The sequence below is a fragment of the Bos mutus genome, chromosome 15 (assembly GCF_027580195.1).
Source record: "Bos mutus isolate GX-2022 chromosome 15, NWIPB_WYAK_1.1, whole genome shotgun sequence".
NCBI classification, from domain to species: Eukaryota; Metazoa; Chordata; class Mammalia; order Artiodactyla; family Bovidae; genus Bos; species Bos mutus.
In genome coordinates this window covers 36040794-36057841 of record NC_091631.1, presented here as the reverse complement: position 1 = coordinate 36057841, position 17048 = coordinate 36040794, and the positions used below count along the sequence as shown (strand labels likewise).

Here is a 17048-nt window from a genome sequence, read left to right as displayed (position 1 = left end):
TTGGCAGCCTGGTTTATTTCATTTACTATTGTTTTTGAAAAGTATGCATGTATAAAATGATTGTTTAATTGGTATATGATGTGTCATTGCATGATAGTGAGAGATGAGTAAAGTCTTTCCATTTTTTGTGTGTTACAAACAAGGCTGTGATGAGCAGCCTTATACAAAGAATGCACAAGAGTTTATGTATACCAGCCACCTGTAGTGGGTATGTGATTCTTCAGCGTTGTTAGGTTGTACCAGATTGCTGTCGATAGTGATTGTATGCATTTCCAGCAATGTATACAGATTTTCATTTCCCTAAATTTTTGCTAACACTTGGAGATTCTGTACTTCTCAGTATTTTCCAGTTTAATTAATATGAGATAATATCACATTGCTTTAATATGCATTTTCCTGACTTCAGAGAGATTGAGCATTGTTCCATATTTTATTGGTTATTTAGGTTTCCTTTCCTTTGAATTGTCTATTCATATCTTTAATACCTGTTTTTCAGTTGGGTTATTTACCTTTTTCCTATTGATTTTCGAAGTTAATGTGTTCTCATTTTTAGTCTTTTGTATGCTTTTCAGTAATTTCTTCCTGGCTATGGCTTGTCTTTTAACTTTATGTAGGGTATCATTGTGAGCGTATATTTATCAGAGTTTATGTAATCCTAAATTGTCCTCCAGAAAGGTTGTGCTGGTTTCCAGTACCTCCACCAGGTTCTGAGAGTGCTCCCGTTCGCCACCCTCTGCCTGACTCTGGGATTACTTTTATCATTTGATTGCCTGATCTGATAGGCAAAAAGTGGTATTGCCTCTTGTTTTCTACCTTTTCTTTGAGCCTTCCCACTTGAAACCTGGCTTTTCCCTGAAGATGTCACTTCCTTTGTGACCCTCTCTAATGAAGCAGCTTCCTCTCCTCCACTGACTTTCACTGTCTACTCCCTGACCTTGCTTCCAGCCCTGCCTGGCAACCTTTTCCACTGGAAGTCAGTCTCTCCCTTCACACATATCTCCTGTCCTCCTCCTTGGCGCTGACTGCCTCTTGCCTTCCACATTAGTTGCTTACAACCTTCTTCACAGGTCTCCTGTCTGCTATAATAGGACTTGGGACTTCATGCTGAGAATCCTTCAGTGCTCTGGCCTCAGAGTCCCTCAGTCTTTTCAACTCTAAAGACTGTATTTTCATTCCTCTTAAGGTGCTCATAGCCCTGGCCTCATCACTTGGAGCTATTCCACTTTCAGGATCCTAAACTCTGAAATTCCTGTTCCTCCCCAAGCCCCTGAATACTTACAGCTCTTTCGGGGCTCCCTCTGGCCCTTGCCCCACCCTTAGGACTGCCCGCTTATTGTTCTGTCAGCCTGAACCTCAAAGACAAGAATTCCAGGCATGTAATTGATTACCTGAGCCTCCTCCCTCTTATCCTCACTACAGCCTTCAGTCCTGGTGGACTACAAAAACAGACTTCTGCTATAGCCTCTTGATTTCTTTCTTTTTTTTTTAACCTTTTATTTTATATTGGAGTATAATGGATTAGCAATATTGTGATAGTTTCAGGTTTATAGCAAAGTGATTAGTTGTACATTTTCCCATTTAGTTTGTTACATAACATTGAGCAGAGCTTCTTATGCTATTCAGTAGGTCCTTCTTGGTTATCCGTTTTAAATACACTGAGCCACAGGGGAAACCCCAACACAGCTTTGAACAGCAAAATTAAAGAAATAACTCAAAACTCTAGATCCATCCATGTTGCAGCAGATGTATAGCCCCTAGATTTCTGCATGTGGCTTCATCATTCAGAAGCAGTTCCTGACCCATTATTCCTTTCTCAGAATAGTTCCTTGATTTCCCAGAGAAAATACCCTTAATTTGGTTCTCAAAGGCCTCTAAGATCTGGGATTTCCCTCTTTCCAGCTCTCCTCCCTGGTATACTTGCCGATAAGTTCCCATCAGACTGAACATCTTATTTTCCTTTGTATGTCTTCTACTTTGCTGCCTCTAAGACTTTGCTTATATAGTCCCATCTGCCCAGGGTCGCCCCTCTATCCTTTTGCTGTTTGATCTTCCAGGACCAGTGCAAGGGCAGCCTTCTCTATGAACCCTTTCGGCTTCTTTCACTGGAAACGAGCCCCCTCTACATTTCCGCAGCCTTTATGTCTCCACTGGCACTTAAAGTGGTCTTCCTGCCATTTGTTGTATTTATGTGTCTTTTGTATCCATCTTACTGGAATGTCAGCTCTTTGTGGATGGCCCCATGCTTGATGGATTTTGGTGTCCCAGCCAGCACTAAGTACATTAGTTAACACGTGGTTAGTCTTCAGTATATATTAGTTGAATGTAGGAATGATTGTAAGTGTGAATGGAGAGAGGAGAGACTGTTGTCATGGCAAACCAGAGATTGTATTTAAAATTTCATCCCCCTTTTCCTGCTCTCGAGTGAAGAATCAGACTTAGCTTGACCTGGCCCAGAAGAACAGTAGACCCAGCTCCTGACCCATTGAAGTTTGTCCTGTTGTGGAGGCAGGATCCTTGAGTACCAAGAATTCCACCTAGGTGTTTTCAGTTTTAGGGAGTTGGGCTGGCTGTGTTCTGTGCACTCTAGGCAAGAGGATTTCAGAGGAGTGTAGAAAAAGGAAGCACCGAGCGTGCTCTTGGCAGAGGCAGGAGCAGAGGGACAACAGGGTATGACAACCCTGAGGGGAGCGTTTTATTTTTGTTGTCAGGCTATTCTCTTTCCTCCTTACCTCCCAGGGCTGCCATTCTTCCTGCCTTGGGACCTTGAGTCATAGTCTGACTCTAAATCTCAAACAACCTTTTGTCTCATTCTGTCCAACTACTCTTTGTCCTTTAAAATTTGTCTCTTTTTTCGTCTCCCACAGAAATCCTTTCATGAGCCCCTCCACTCCCACCCGCTGTGCTTTTGAGCACTTTTAGTCTGGAACTCACATTTGAATTATTTCCTATTATGTCTTGCTTCCCTGAGTTAGACTGTGAGCTCCTTGAGTTCAGGAATCACATCTCATGTTTATTTGCTCTCTGCTAAAAACAAAGCAGTGATCAGTGACCAGTGACTACTGTTGATTTTATTGAGGAGGTTGATACTAGAACTTGGAAGTTTATCAGTAGCAGAAAAACTGAAGATGGTAAAGGATATGAAGGTAAAACTTAGCCTTGGGTCACTTCTCTAGAGTCTGGATCAGGGGAGTCAATGCCTGTGCATCTTTACAGTCTCCTGGTGTACAAGGAAGGAGGGTGGGCTTCCTGAATTCTGGCTTTTGAAGGTCTGCCTGCCAGCAGTAGTCAGCATAGAGGCAGGTCAGGTGTTCAGGGTATGGCTTCCAGGGGAGAAGAGGGAGGGTGGGTGGTTGGGGCCCCACACCGCTGTGATTGACTTGGGGGTGAACAAGCTCCATTGCCAGCCCCCCTGGTACGAGGGAGCTGTCAGCCCACATGGTCGATTGGAGCTCGAAGGATCCCTTACAGCCTCTTCCCTGAGCTGGAAGCAGGATGGGGAGCAGCAGGCCAGTTGGCTGGCTTGCCTTTTCTGCCTTAAAGTACTTTGTTTCTGTTGCTAACAACAGACATGGGTAGTGTAAATAAAGTGCAGACACATAGACACATATGTGGAGACTGAAAATTGGAGTTGTCAAGGACAGGGGAGGGGCTGAGTGAAGGGGGACTGGAAATGTGTAGCTAAGTCTCTAAAGATGCATAGTGTGCCCTGGACCCTCCTCCCTTCAGCCTTTAGCAGTGGACTGCCCTTAGAGGGCAGGCTGGGAGGTCAAGAACTATATAAGCAAAGTCTTAGAGGCAAGAAAGTAGAAGACATAATTCTGGATGCCACAGGTTTCAGAGACTTGCTTGTTTCAGTTGAATATAGCTTTGCTCAGGCACACACGCCTTTGAGCTAGGTGCTAGTGATCCTCGAGGGCTGATGACGGCAGCTTCTTCCTTCCGTCCTGCCTTTTCTGAAAGGCTTTGCTCGTTAATCCCTTGTTGCACCCACAAGTGGTGTACATGGATCAGCAGCAGCCATGGCCTTTCTGGCAGCCCTGACCTGTCAGAGCCCCCTGAGGTTTGCACACCCAAACACATGACTGGTGTTTTGAGTGAGCTTCCTTAGAATGGTTCCTGATGCCAGTTCAGCCTGGCTAGGAAGAGTGATCTTACTAGCTGGAGCCTGAATCGTTAGCTGTTACAAGAAGTAAAAGTTGAGTCTCATGTGAGAGGAGCTTCTTTGGAGACATGAGGTGTAGATGGACTGTGATGAGGATGGTTGAGGAGGAAGACTGTGAGTTTCTCCTGCTGGAACTGTAAATTGGGGCAGTTCGGTGTTCTCTCTTCCTTCCTCCTTGAGTCTAAGAGCATGTCTGGAGAGCCTCTCCTGTTTCTGATTCAGGTGGAAAGAGCTGCTGCGTTGATATGATATGTCATGTGGCGTTACTCCACTTGTTACTGCAGAAGTTAAAGGACCAGGGTACATGTGAATAAGTTACCTATTTTTATAATTGAGAAGGAATGTGGGATTATTCCTATAATGATAGCAATCTCACTCCCATTCAGTAACCTTTCTAGAACAGGAGAGAGAGGAGTGAAGTTATTATTAGGGTCTGAGAATCGCACACCACCCTGGAGTGCCTAAGGGGTTGCCCCCCACTGGCCCCCAGTAGCTATGCAGTCACAGTGATGCAAAGTCTGGGAACTCCCAAGGAAAGGGTTGGTTGCTTTCTTTCTTTTCCCTGACTTACGGTAGGGCTATGAAGCTGAGTATCTGGTCCTTGGGAGGAGTAGTTGACTAAGGTTTTTAACTGAATGAGATTGGACTCTGCTGGCCTCTGAAGCTGATAAAACTCCAAAGCAGGGCAGGAGACAGTGCTCCCCAAGGTGGGCAGAAAGAATGATGGTTCTTGTGCTAGCGTATGTTCTAAACCACCATGCCCGGTGGAGGGGTAGGGGGAGCTCCTTAGAAAGGCTGAAGGAGAGGCAAGTCCACCTCACCCAACTGGAATTCTTTTCCCACCCCCACCTTTGCCCCTGCAAATGTTGCAACAAGCCGCCTCTGAGGTCTGGTTCTTGACTCCCCTACCTGCACAGTTCAGGTGAAAAGGGAGGTTCGTGGTGAGGCCCCTCCCACCAGTTAGGAGCATGGAGGGTTGTGTTGTTTTCTTTCCCCTGCCCTTAGTGAGTGGCCTAGTGCCTGACACATGGTTGCTCGTTGTTTGTGGATCTGATGGTCTCCCAAACTGAAGTTTGGGAGGGACCTTATACTGGGCTATGGAGCATGGGTAGGATCTGGATAACAGGGAGGAAGGGGAGAACTCCAGGCTGGAAATGGTTTGAGCATAAAAACACAGCTGCAGATGCAGAAATGGACATGTATGGAGCAGGGAGGTGTCCTACCTGGAGATAGAAGTGCATTTGTGTGTGTGTATGTGGAGGGGGTGTATGCAAGTCTGTGTGTCTTTGCATGGAGGGGAATGGAGGATGGTAGGGGAGTGGTGGTGGTAGGGAAAGAGGGTAGTTGAAAGAGCAACAGGGAAGGAAGAAGAGGGAAGCGAGATTGGTTGGTAGCATTTCACAAGGTTCTGGAGGACCCAGAGGAGTCTGGATTTGGTGTGATTGGTGTTTGTGTGTGTGTGTGTGTGTGTGTGTGTGTTAGTCACTCAGTCATGTCCAACTCTTTGAGACTCCATAGACTGTAGCTCACCAGGCTGTTTGATCCGTGGAATTCTCCAGGTCAGAATACTGGAGTGTGTTGTGATTCCCTTCTCCAGGGCATCTTCCTGACCCAGGGATCGAACCTGGGTCTCCTGCATTGCAGGCAGATTCTTTACCATCTGAGCCAGCAGAGAAGCTCGTGATTGGCAGTTCAGTTCAGTTCAGTTCAGTCGCTCAGTCATGTCCGACTCTGTGATCCCATGAATCGCAGTACGCCAGGCCTCCCTGTCGGTCACCAACTCCTGGAGTTCACTCAAACTCACGTCCATCGAGTCGGTGATGCCATCCAGCCATCTCATCCTCTGTCGTCCCCTTTGCCTCCTGACCCCAATCCCTCCCAGCATCAGAGTCTTTTCCAATGAGTCAACTCTTTGCATGAGGTGGCCAAAGTACTGGAGCTTCAGCTTTAGCATCAGTCCTTCCAGAGAATACCCAGGGCAGTTAAGGAGCCCCAAAGAGCAACATGATGATGATACTGAGATTCTAGAATACTTAGTTGTTTATGAGCAGGAGGAGATGGAAGAAGAATGGGAACTAGTAATGATACTGGTAACACTTCACATTTATATATTGCATCCATGGCTGGCACTCGGTAAAGTGCTCTTTAGGTAATCAGAGACCATTGTAGTAAGCTTGGTATGAGGTGATTAGCTGGAGATAAATTGCACAGCAGATGACATAGTTAGCTCCTTCATATTTGGCTATATTTGGCTCTTATTTGGTTAAATAAGAAATAGCTCCAAGGACATCTTCTTCCTGAACTCTGCTTCCCAAAGTGTGTCCTTGAAGCCTCTGGAGCTGGGGCTGTTGTCTGGCTCAGCTGGGCTGCTCAGCGCTTGCACACTCGCTGCCAGGAACTAATGTCCTTGGGCCTCAGCTGGGGCGTGTCCCCAGTACAGCCATCTGGAAGGTCAGAGAAATTAGCCACTAGAATGTACCCATTAGTGTTTCAAGAGGTTACAACCTGTCAGTGGAATCCCAAGCCTGGGAACTGCTTCTCTCACAGGGCTTTTCAAAGTTGGAACAAGCTAACAGTTCTCTAGCACTGACTGCTCCCTTATTTGGACACTAAATTTTCAGGGTGAGATTAGACTTCTCCTTTGTTTTAGGAGAGTTTTTAAGGACCTGATATCCCTGTGAGTGATTTTCAGAGAGAGAATGTGACATCAGAGCCATACCTTTCCTCCCCTTTTTCTTTCCCTGGCCTCCAGCCCACCCATTTAGGAGAGTGGGAAGGGGCCCCTGTCCACTCACCTCAGTCTTGGAGGAGGAAAATGGACAGCACATCCTGGAACCAAGAGTCATGGAGTGGCCTGGCTGCAGGGCTGGGGGGCAACTTCAAGCCCCGCCTGAGGGCTTGTCTCTTGGCTTTGGGGAACTTACTATGGCCACTGACTTGGCAGAAATGTAGTTTATCAGTCCAGCTTCATGTGAGGGGCTGGGGATGGTGGTGCTGCTGAGGGGTGAAGAGTCTTCTGTGGCAACTTTGAGAGCATACTTCTTCCCCTGCCAGCCTCCTAACATGGACGGCTGATTGTACTGCAAGCCCAGCTCTGCCAACTTCTGCCTTTCCTTCTGGTTGACCCCCGTGAACCTCATAGAAGTAATTCAGCTCCTGGCAGTGACATTGGATCCTATTGGAGGAAGGGAAAGCAGGAAGGAGAACAACATGTTTCTGTCAACAAAGGTGTGCTCTCGCTAGTTGGAACGCGCTGTGAGGTGGCTTTCAGCCCTTGGGTGATTACTGTGGGCTTAAATTGTGATGCCGTGTGTGGAAAAGGCTGTAAATCATAGAGACTGTAGGGCTGTGGAGTGAAGGTAGGGCCTCCAACTGCAGTCGCCAAAAACCCAAGGTGAAAGCTGGCCAGAAGGCTGGCCAGACTGGAGAACTGCTACTGCCCAGAAAGAAAGCACTTTGGGCAGTTGTAAGTGCTTTGCTTGCAGTATCTTATTTAATCTGCCCAAGAATACTTCGTGCTTGGAGCTGTCATCCCCACCTCAGAGTTAAGGAAGCTCAAGCCTCGAAAGCTTATTCACAGCTTGGTAGCTAGTAGAAATAGAGTTGGAATTCATACCCCAGACTACTCTTTTCCCATTATTCCTTACAGAGGAAACAATGACTAACCACTAATTTTAATAAACATTCTATATCAGAAGAGTTACAGATTTGCAGAAAAGTTGCAAAGATAATATATAGAGTTTCTGTCGGCCCTGCAAGCCATTCATTTTTTTCTTCCTCTTCTGGTCCATTTTATGAGGATTCATGGGGGTGAAGTACAGATTTGGAATAAGGACATTTTTTCCCAAAGATTCCAGCTTAGTGATATTTCAGCTAGAATTTTCAAAAGTCCATTCTAACATATTATTTCTTCTCCAGTTCTACTCTGTCTCAGTCCTGCTGGAAGGGACTAGCCCTGGCTTTGCCATCTGGTTTCAGAGTCAAACACCCTACTCTCTTGACTGTCTCAATAGAGGTGGATAGCAGCTGAGCTTCTCAGAGGTAGGGAAGGCAGGTGGGTGTGGGGAGCATTCGCACCAGCTTGGCTTCTGGACCTTCTGCCTGACAGGGTTGTGACGTGGGTGTTAGGAGTTTCAGCTGATGTTTCCTGGCCTGCAGCCAGAGCCCTCCCAAGGGACATGGGGAGAGTCTAGGCAGTGAGGCCTGTTTGCTTGGATGCTCTCCTGAAAATCTGTCCTTGTACGGTGCAGAATGGTTTGTGGTGGTCGCTGCTCTAGGCCCAGGCCTCAGGGTGCAGGCAGGAAGGCTGACTGTGGGCAGGGTAATACCCGTGGGCAGCTGGTGTGCTTTGCTGGGTCCCAGGCATGTTGTCCATTTAAGGGAAAGGGGTCTGCGATCTCCTTGGCTCTGGGTGTGAATGGGCTGGCCTGAAATTTGCTCATGGCCTTTGCTGGATGTGCTTTTTCAATGAGATCATTCCAGAGTTACATTCCTATGAAATTATATTTTGCTCAGGACGTGAAGCTGGATTTGTGTAAAAGCATTGGCACTAAAACTCCGGGCTCAGAGTGGGGCAGAAATGAGAATTGAGATAAACAGACCTTTAGAAGGAAGGGAAGACAGAAGGAAAGAGAAAACAGTTGTTAAAGGATTTTGCATTTAAAATTGGTGCACCGTAAGCATACCAAGGAGTCGGGATTGCCACTCAGACCATGGAAAGGCGGAGGTGACGTGTATTGTCCCAGCTGCCTGCTGCCCCCAGGCAGTGTGGGCTCAGCCTCCGACGTCTCATTTTTCGCTCTTTGCTTTTTCTCTTTTTCTTTGTCTCTGTCTGTCTCTCTTGCGCACACATATACAAGTGTATACACATACAGCCCCTTCATGCTGGCAGTGTGAAATGACCGTGTTCTGTATAATTTAGCCTTGAAATCCTGTCTAAATGCTGTTCTCTTGGCTCTGAATGTCCTTCTCTCCCTTTGCCCAGGTACGTCTAGTCACTCTCATTTGGACGTTGCTTTTCTAAAATCCATTGTGCTGCTCTCAGACAGAGTTGTTTTCTGGCACCTCTGTGCTCTCACTCCCCTTGTGTGTCCCACTCTTCCCGTACTTCTCATTTGGTATTGGAGGGCAAGGAATATTACCCTCCCCGGTGCCTGCCAAAGAATCAGATACTCATTAACTGATTGTAGAAGAGAGGAACCAAATGAGTGAAAAGTTGGCAACTGCAGGGAAGGCAAGCCTCAGAATGTTGGCTAATATAGCATACCTGACCTTGGAGGCTGAGAGACTAGAGAGTTAGACTTGCAAAAAGAGTAGTTATATGTGTGCATGCAAGTGTGCACAAAAGCACGGGGAAGTTTGTGGAATGGTAAGATGGAAAGCCCGGTAAGTTCCAGATTCCACAGGCAAACTGCGTGGTTTAGACTCACTCAGGTTAGATGAAGCTGCCCCCTGAGTAATCCTTGTGAAGTTGCACAAGGACAGAGAAGAAGGAGCTTTAGGTTTGAAATGGGAGGGTTCTGGGTGGTGATGGTAATAATATTCTTAATAATAACAACAACAGCACCAGTAATAACATAGTCCTCACACTGGACCAGACGTTATTCCAAGTACTTTTCGTATTTTAGCCCTTTGATCCTTACAGTAAGCCAGATGAGGTAGTTACTTATTAACATATGAAGAACTGCATAGTAGTTTTAGACCTGGTTCTGTACCTACGAGTTGAGTGACCTTGGGGGCAAGACAGCCTCCCTGAACTAGTCTCCTTTGTTAAATGGAGAAAATACCTTTTGCATTTAACCACTGGGGTTTGTTTGGCAGACTCAAATGAGCTAGCAATGAATGTTGTTTTGATAAGTCTAAAACTTTTTAGACTCTGAAGGACTTGGAACTAGAGTTGGGGAAGAAGGGTAAATTGCATAGTAATTGTGGTTGAGATATTGGGCTCATACGTAAAGTGCGTGCTGCTCTGAGTGCGGGCCATAGTTGTACTTCACGGCTGCTCTGTGCTGGCCAGTGGCGGCATCATTGATTATATTTAGAATCAAGACTTGAGCTTCCATTAAAGAATCAAGAAACTAGTTCTCAATGGAACTAAATATAAATGTGAAATATCATTAGGGGACAGATCTTAAGGGCTAACCAGGCCTTCCCTCCCAGCCAGGGAGGCAGAGAGGAAGCATGGTGGTGGGTGTTTGCAAGGGGGAGAATTATTCTGTTGAGCCCTTAGGAGCAGCGAGGCCTCTGCAACTAGTGGCAGAGAGGCTGGCTCAGAGAGGTGGCCCATGTCGGCTCCCACAGCCCAGCCGCACAGCAGTGGACTGCAAGGTTCTGTGGGCTGGTGGATGTGACCCATTTTTCCTCAGGCGAGAGATCTGTAGGGAGTTTGAGAAGTTGTTTAAATCACTACAGCCTTGGTAATGGAGAGTATGTCCAGCAAAGTGGTCCATATTTGCGGATACTGGGTCCACAGAGATGCCAACCCTTGGGCTTGCGATTGCACTGTGCTGAGCTGGGCAGTGGATGAGGAAGATTGGTGAAGGGAACAGAGGGGATAGCGTCTGCATGTGCAGCCCAGGAAAAGCAGTGTGGACCCCGGAGGCCTGTCACTAACTATAGAGCTGAGCAACCTCCTCCGTGAGGTCTGAGATCAGAGTGCCTCTAGCCTGACAGTTGCCTGGATGGGCTCTGATGCCTGTGTGAATAATTATAGGCCATGAAACAGAACCATAGTCAGCTACATCCCTCAGAAATGCCTAATTGTAGGCTACAAATGTGAAAATATACAAGAGCTTAGACACATGTCATACCTCATTACAGAGAGCTCTGGCATGAGTCAGATGTGACTTGGGTGGCTCTTTGTGTGTCAAGAACTGCTTGGTGGGCATGCTGGCTGGCCCAGAAGAAGGGAGGAAGCATCTTCCCCATGCATCCCTTAGGGAGACTGGGAACTTAGGGAAGGGGGAGAAATATGTGCTGTGCCCACAGCTTGCTCTTCATTTGTACACTTACATGGCTAAAAAGCTGCGGTTACTCAAGGTAGGTTTGATTCCTCTTTAGGAATTGTCTTCAGCACCAGTTCACAAACCGCTTTAGAAAATGTCACATTTGAGTCTTGGGATCTTTGGCATTTGTGTCTGATGTTTTTGCATTCAACTATTCCTTTTTTTAAAAAAATTGGAGTGTAACTGCTTTACAGTGTTGTGTTACTTTCTGCTGTACAAATCATGAATCAGCCATAAGTATACATGCATCCCCTGCCCCTGAGCCTCCCTCCCACCCCCCACCACATTCCACCCCTCTAGGTCATCGCAGAGCACTGAGCCGAGCTCCCTGTGCTGTACAGCAGCTTCTGCTAGCCCTCTGTTTCACACAGGCTAGTGTATTTATGTCAGCGGCGCTCCCCAATCTGTCCCGCCCTCTCCTTCCTCCACTGTGACCTCAAGTCTCTTCTCTATGTCTGTGTTTCTATTCCTGTTCCTGCAAATAGGTTTATCTGTGCCATTTTTCTAGATTCCATATATGGCAGGATATGACTGTTCCTTACTCCTGAAGGCCTGTGATGCATAGCAGTTTGTAAATTGCTGGCATCCAGGTTTGAAGCAGTTGTGCAAGGACTCAGGGAAGCAGGGCACCTTGTTGGCACACTCTCAGTGCCCAGTGTTGGCACACCTGCTGAGTTCTATAGGCCTGCATTCACAATTACCTGTGCACTTGGGGCAGGTAAAGTGGGTTAGCACAAAGATTCTTAGAGTGGGTGTGTGAGGAACTTTGGGCACTTGTGAACCTCCTAAACTGGCAGACAGAAGTTTCTGTTCTTAGAAATTTTCTTTGGAGGTTCTTGGTGTTTGTTAGATACTTGGAGGGGTCTGGGACCTCAAACAGTTGTATTCTTAAAAAGTGGAGATTTCGGGAATTCCTTGGCTGTCCAGTGTCTAGGGAACGTCCATGCTTTCACTGCTGAGGGTGCGGGTTCAGTCCCTGTTCGGGGAATCTAAGATCCCACAAGTCATGTGGCATGGCCAAAAAAATAAATTAACCTAAATTAAATTATATTAAAAAATAGGAGTTTGGGGCAGTCTCAGTATGCACCCCTTTTGATATCAAGGCTCCACAGGTTACTTGACAGTTACTGCTGCTTCTGACCCGAGGTACTTTTCTCTGGTTTGCACCCTTTTTGTCCTATGGCTCTGAATGAGTTAGCATCCTTAATGGATGCAGATTTTCCTTCAGAGGAAATTCAGATAATGTTCCAAAGTTTCTGAGGGCAATTGCCAAATAGGAATTTTAGGAATGTTTTTAGAATGTATTGGAATAAACATTCAGACCTCGAAGGACTACCCTGGAGAGGAGAATGTCTGTGTATATTGTGTGTCTGGTATATTGCATATCATAGTTGTTAAATCATGTTTTGTTACCTTTAGTTTCACTACCTTCAGTTCATACCCTCAGAAGTTGGAACCGAGTCTGTGTCCCCAGTACAACCTGGAAGATCTTGGGAATTCTTTCCTTGCAAGATAATAGTCTGAGGCTGATGGGGACATTTTAAGTTCCTTAGAGAAGTGAGGGTATCTGAAATACCCCAGGTTACCTAACTGGACTGTACTGACTTATTGCTGGGCTGAGGGAGCCCTGGTTTACATAGGAGCCTACTTTGTCTTGTCTGGGGTGCTTGGGGGTCTTTGATAAAATGCCCAGCTGGGTTGGGCTAGTCTGGTCCAGCACCGGGCTATTTCTGCATGGGGGCTCTCCCTGGCTGAAGGTAGCCTTAGCTTGGTCCAGATTTCCAGGCTTGTGAACAGTAGCAGTAGTGGTGGGTGGGGTTTATCTGTTAGGGTCCTGTTTCCTCTCAGTTTAAAATATCTTAGTCATCTCTGAAAATGAAGGAGTCTCAAGAGTGGAAGGGACCTTACATGGTATCTGTGCTAATCTACAAAGCAGGGGAGGGGAAGACTAACCTTATCTACTTCTCTCACCCTTGTATCCCCAGCATCTTAACTGAGTGAGTGGCATGTGGTAGGGATTCAAAAATACTAATCGAGTGAATGAGTAAGCACCAACTTTGAGCAGACCATTGTCCTTGCTTCATTTGTTCATTTATTTCACAAATATTAATAAGCTCTTAGTATGTGCCACTTTAAATTCTGGGGTAAACCATAGTGACTCAGACCGTCTTTGTCCTCAGGAGCCTAGTCTGTAATTTAGAAGTGAGGAGTTAAACAGAACTTATTGTCTGTAATTGAAATTTAAGAATAAAATGTTCTCATTTTGGCCATTTTGGATCTTCTCCTTGTCTAAGGTCTCTTTGGGGGATCACAGATAACATATCTAATCCCTTTTTCACATGAGGGCCTTTCAGAATTCTCAAGGCAATTTTCAGCTTCGCCCATCCTCAGTCTTCTCTTCTCCAGGGTAAACATTCTCCGTTCTTTAGTCGTTTCTCCTGTGACATGCCTGTGAATGCCCTGTCCATCCTGGTCCTCAGGATGCGTCCAAACTGAGTTTGTCCCTCGGACAGTGTGGAGTCCAGAACCCAAGGCTTTTTCACAAACGTTAATTTCCAAGGAATGTTCCAGCCTGGAGCATTTCCTGCATTTCATCTTTGCTCTGCTCACCCTGGGCTCAGACAACGGATAATGGAAAGAGAAAGTTCTAAACTTGGCCAGACTGAGAAGATCTTCATATTTGGCTAATCCTGGAATTAAAAACTTTTGTCTCTGTTCTGTCCTAGCCCCACTACCCCACCCCACTCCCCTTGGTGTAGATGAGTCTGCACACAGCCTTGCTGCCAGTGGCTTGCTTGCCTTTCATTTTCTGAGCCAGTGCCCTTCATTACCAGGGAAATTAGCATGAAAAAGCAGATTCCAGTTCTATGACTTTATGCAGTACAAGCCCTTTATCACATTCTCTAACCCCACTCCCTACTGAAAATGATAAAAGTTGGAGTCTTGTGACATCACAACAGTTGGCTGTTGTATCAACAGCTGTGATGTCACCAACGGAGGATTATGACTTCAAGGAAGAATAGAGGGAGGGAATGTATCAGGCCAGAGACCCCCAGGGTGGTGGTAGGGCTGGGGGAGACTAGCAGGACACAAAGACATAATTTTCATGTAAATCTTCACCCAAAAGCCCAGTTGGCCTTTCAGCGGCTGGGCTGCCCGTGGAATCCCTCTTCCAGATTCCCATCACTCCCTCCCTCTGTGGATTAATGGTTTGGTTTGTGGGCATTGCTCAAGTCTGAGCGTGTGTGGAAGTCCCCTGCTGGCCTGCTGGCTTCTGGGCTGGCTTGGGGTTTTATTCATGAGGTTCCTGTTGAATATAACTTTTCAAGGAGGGAGTTCAGAGGGGAGCCCGGGAGCCTGGGGTAAAGCTGATGCAGATGTAGGCAGCCTCTGAGCTGAGAGGTGTGCAGCCTCATCTCTCCAGGCAGAGGGGCAGCTGCTCTGTCAGCTGTGGGGGAAGCCTGAGCGTGCCGTCCACAGGCCTGAGTGCTAGCTGCCCACATGCTGCTGGGGCAGGTTGGGTCCGCCCTGAGCTCCTCCATGGCTCCTTGATGCAGAGACTTAAAAACACCTGCTACAGAGGTTCCCAAACTCCCTCAGTTTGTGGGAATTTTGAGCATTTTTCACAATGCTCAGAGGCGGAATATTTTTATGAAATATTTAAGTGTAAACAATGTAGTAAGTGCTTATACATCCTAATAACTGAGTAGCCATTTGAAAAACATTATAAATTGAAAGGAAAAATATTTTTAGAGGAGGGTTGGTGGGATTGGTGAAATAGGTGCAGGGGATTAAGAGGTGCAAATCTCCAGTTACCTGATAAGTAAGTCATGAGGATGTAATATACAGGATAAGGCATATTGTCAATAATATTGTAATAACTTGTATAGGACTGGATTTATCATGGTGATCATAACATATACAAATATCGAATCACTACCTAGTACACCTGAACCTAGCATAATATTGTACTTCCATTTCAATTACAAATATTTGTATTTCATTCTCAAGTAGCCATAGGCACTAGCTAATGGGATGTACTGGCACTGCACCACATCTCACGTGTTGGAATTGCATTGGATATTGCCATCCCCATTTCCTGTTCCACATTGCTTTTCACACGGTTATTGCTTTTTAATCACAGCAGCTGCTGAAAACCCAGCTTCACAAAGAAATGACATCATCGAAAAGAATGTAGTGCGATCTCATGTTAAAACTCATGGCATGTCCAACAAATGTTGAATATTGCCCTTGTTTCCCTCAAAATTTAAAATATCTTGCAGCACCCCCTTTGAGTTCCCTGTGGTACTCTCGGGCACCTCTGCACACAGTTTGAGAACCACAGAAGCCAAGTAGCACTTACTTCATTTAAAGGAGGAAAAAGGCCAGTTCTGTCCCCATCATAACCTTTTAAAGCCATTGGGTAGATGGATGGACAAATGCCCCTTATCTTCAGTCTCAGCTCCTGTTAGACTGTATAGGGGAAGGCTTTTCTTTTACCAGGGTCTGTGTTTGTGAGTGCCTCTGTCCCTGGGTGGGGAAGAATGATAAGGAGAAAAGACTTGAAGAACAGCAAAAGAGGAGCATCTCTCTCATTTATTTACCATTGCCATGACACACAGCATGTGGGATTTTATTAGTTCCCTGACCAGGGGTCAAACCCACAGCCCTACATTGGGAGCGTGAAGTCTTAACCACTGGACCACCAGGAAAGTCCTTTTTATGTTTATGTTTTGTTGATTCAGGGCCCTCTGAACTAAATGGCTTAAAGAAAAATGGGATTTTAACACCAAGAATTTGGGGGCCGGGCATGAGACTACTGCCATTTCTAACTCTATCCAGATAGAGCTGGGCTGCAGGAGTGTACTCGGGATGGAGGATGGCTTCCTGCCACAAGATATGACAGAGACCAAGGGACTCACTGCTCTGGTTTCTGTTACAGAGCTCAGTGCCAACCTCTTCCGGACTCTGGGATCTACACTTACTCTAAAACCCTTGGCAAATTACTTAGCCTGAGCCTCGGTTTCTTCCTCCATAAAATAGAGATAATGACAGCTAGATTAAATGAGATAAATGCGTACTAAGAACAGCCGAGCCTGGCTGTGTACATACACTTTCTTCTACTCCCTTCTAAGACCGGGACTTTTATCCAAAGGGAGATTCAGCCCCAATGATCTGGCCAAGATCTGCAGTTTGAGAGTGACTTAACTTCTCCTAGATAACTTTGCTTTGTGTAACTAATGTTCCCACTCTGCCGAGTTCTATAATCTGTGTACCCATTCTGAAGGTTCCTTTTTCACTCTCTAAATGGCATTTTTTAATGAACAGAGTTCTTATTTAGTGTAATCTGATTAATCAAGGTTTTCCATTATGGTAATCTGATCGATCAAGGTTTTCCATTATGGTTATTGCTTTTTGTCCTGTTCTTGCTCCAAGGTCTCCTTGGCTTTTGCTCACGGTTTTCCTTCTGCTAGCAGCAACATTCTTCCTCTGTTTTCTTTGTCTTCCACAAGTCCTACAAGACTCAGCCCAGCGTCACTTCCTGTCTCCTCCAGAACCTTCCCCTGCATCTGTCCTGTCCACCTGGTTAGGTGTCTTTCTTCTTGCTTTCAGAGCTCTGTGTCCATACCTCTGTCAGAGCTCTCATTACATTGTACCAGCATCTTTCCTTTACTCGACAGTCTCAGGCAGGATGGAGGGCTGCTCAAGGGCAAGGACCAGGATATAGCACAGTGGCAAGGGGGGCCTGGCCAGAGAGATGCCTTGGAAGGGTTCGAGTGAGTAAACACACGAAAGTCTCAGATGCCACACCTGTCTCTCCTTCTACTTCTCTTATGATATTTCCCCAGCCTTTCATGACCTGTGCCCTCTTTTGATGAGCA

General features: G+C 46.2%; 1 protein-coding gene and 1 long non-coding RNA gene across 6 annotated transcripts in view; one reads left to right on the top strand and one right to left on the bottom strand.

Annotated features, from left to right (window-relative positions):
• DENND2B (DENN domain containing 2B) overlaps positions 1 to 17048 on the top strand; it is a 171073-nt gene that overhangs the window by 76628 nt on the left and 77397 nt on the right. The window contains exon 1 of one of the 5 annotated variants that reach the window (XM_070383894.1): positions 16308 to 16312. The exons of the other annotated variants lie outside the window; for them this stretch is intronic. The gene's annotated coding sequence lies outside the window, so the exon portion shown is untranslated. Of the gene's footprint in view, positions 1 to 16307; positions 16313 to 17048 lie in introns of those variants that run through there. 5 annotated transcript variants of the gene reach the window in all.
• On the bottom strand, positions 4312 to 7895 carry LOC138991000 (uncharacterized). Its single transcript, XR_011467037.1, has 3 exons — positions 6958 to 7895; positions 5693 to 6606; positions 4312 to 4440 (listed from the first exon to the last, which is right to left on the bottom strand). It is a non-coding gene; the product is annotated as an uncharacterized lncRNA (long non-coding RNA).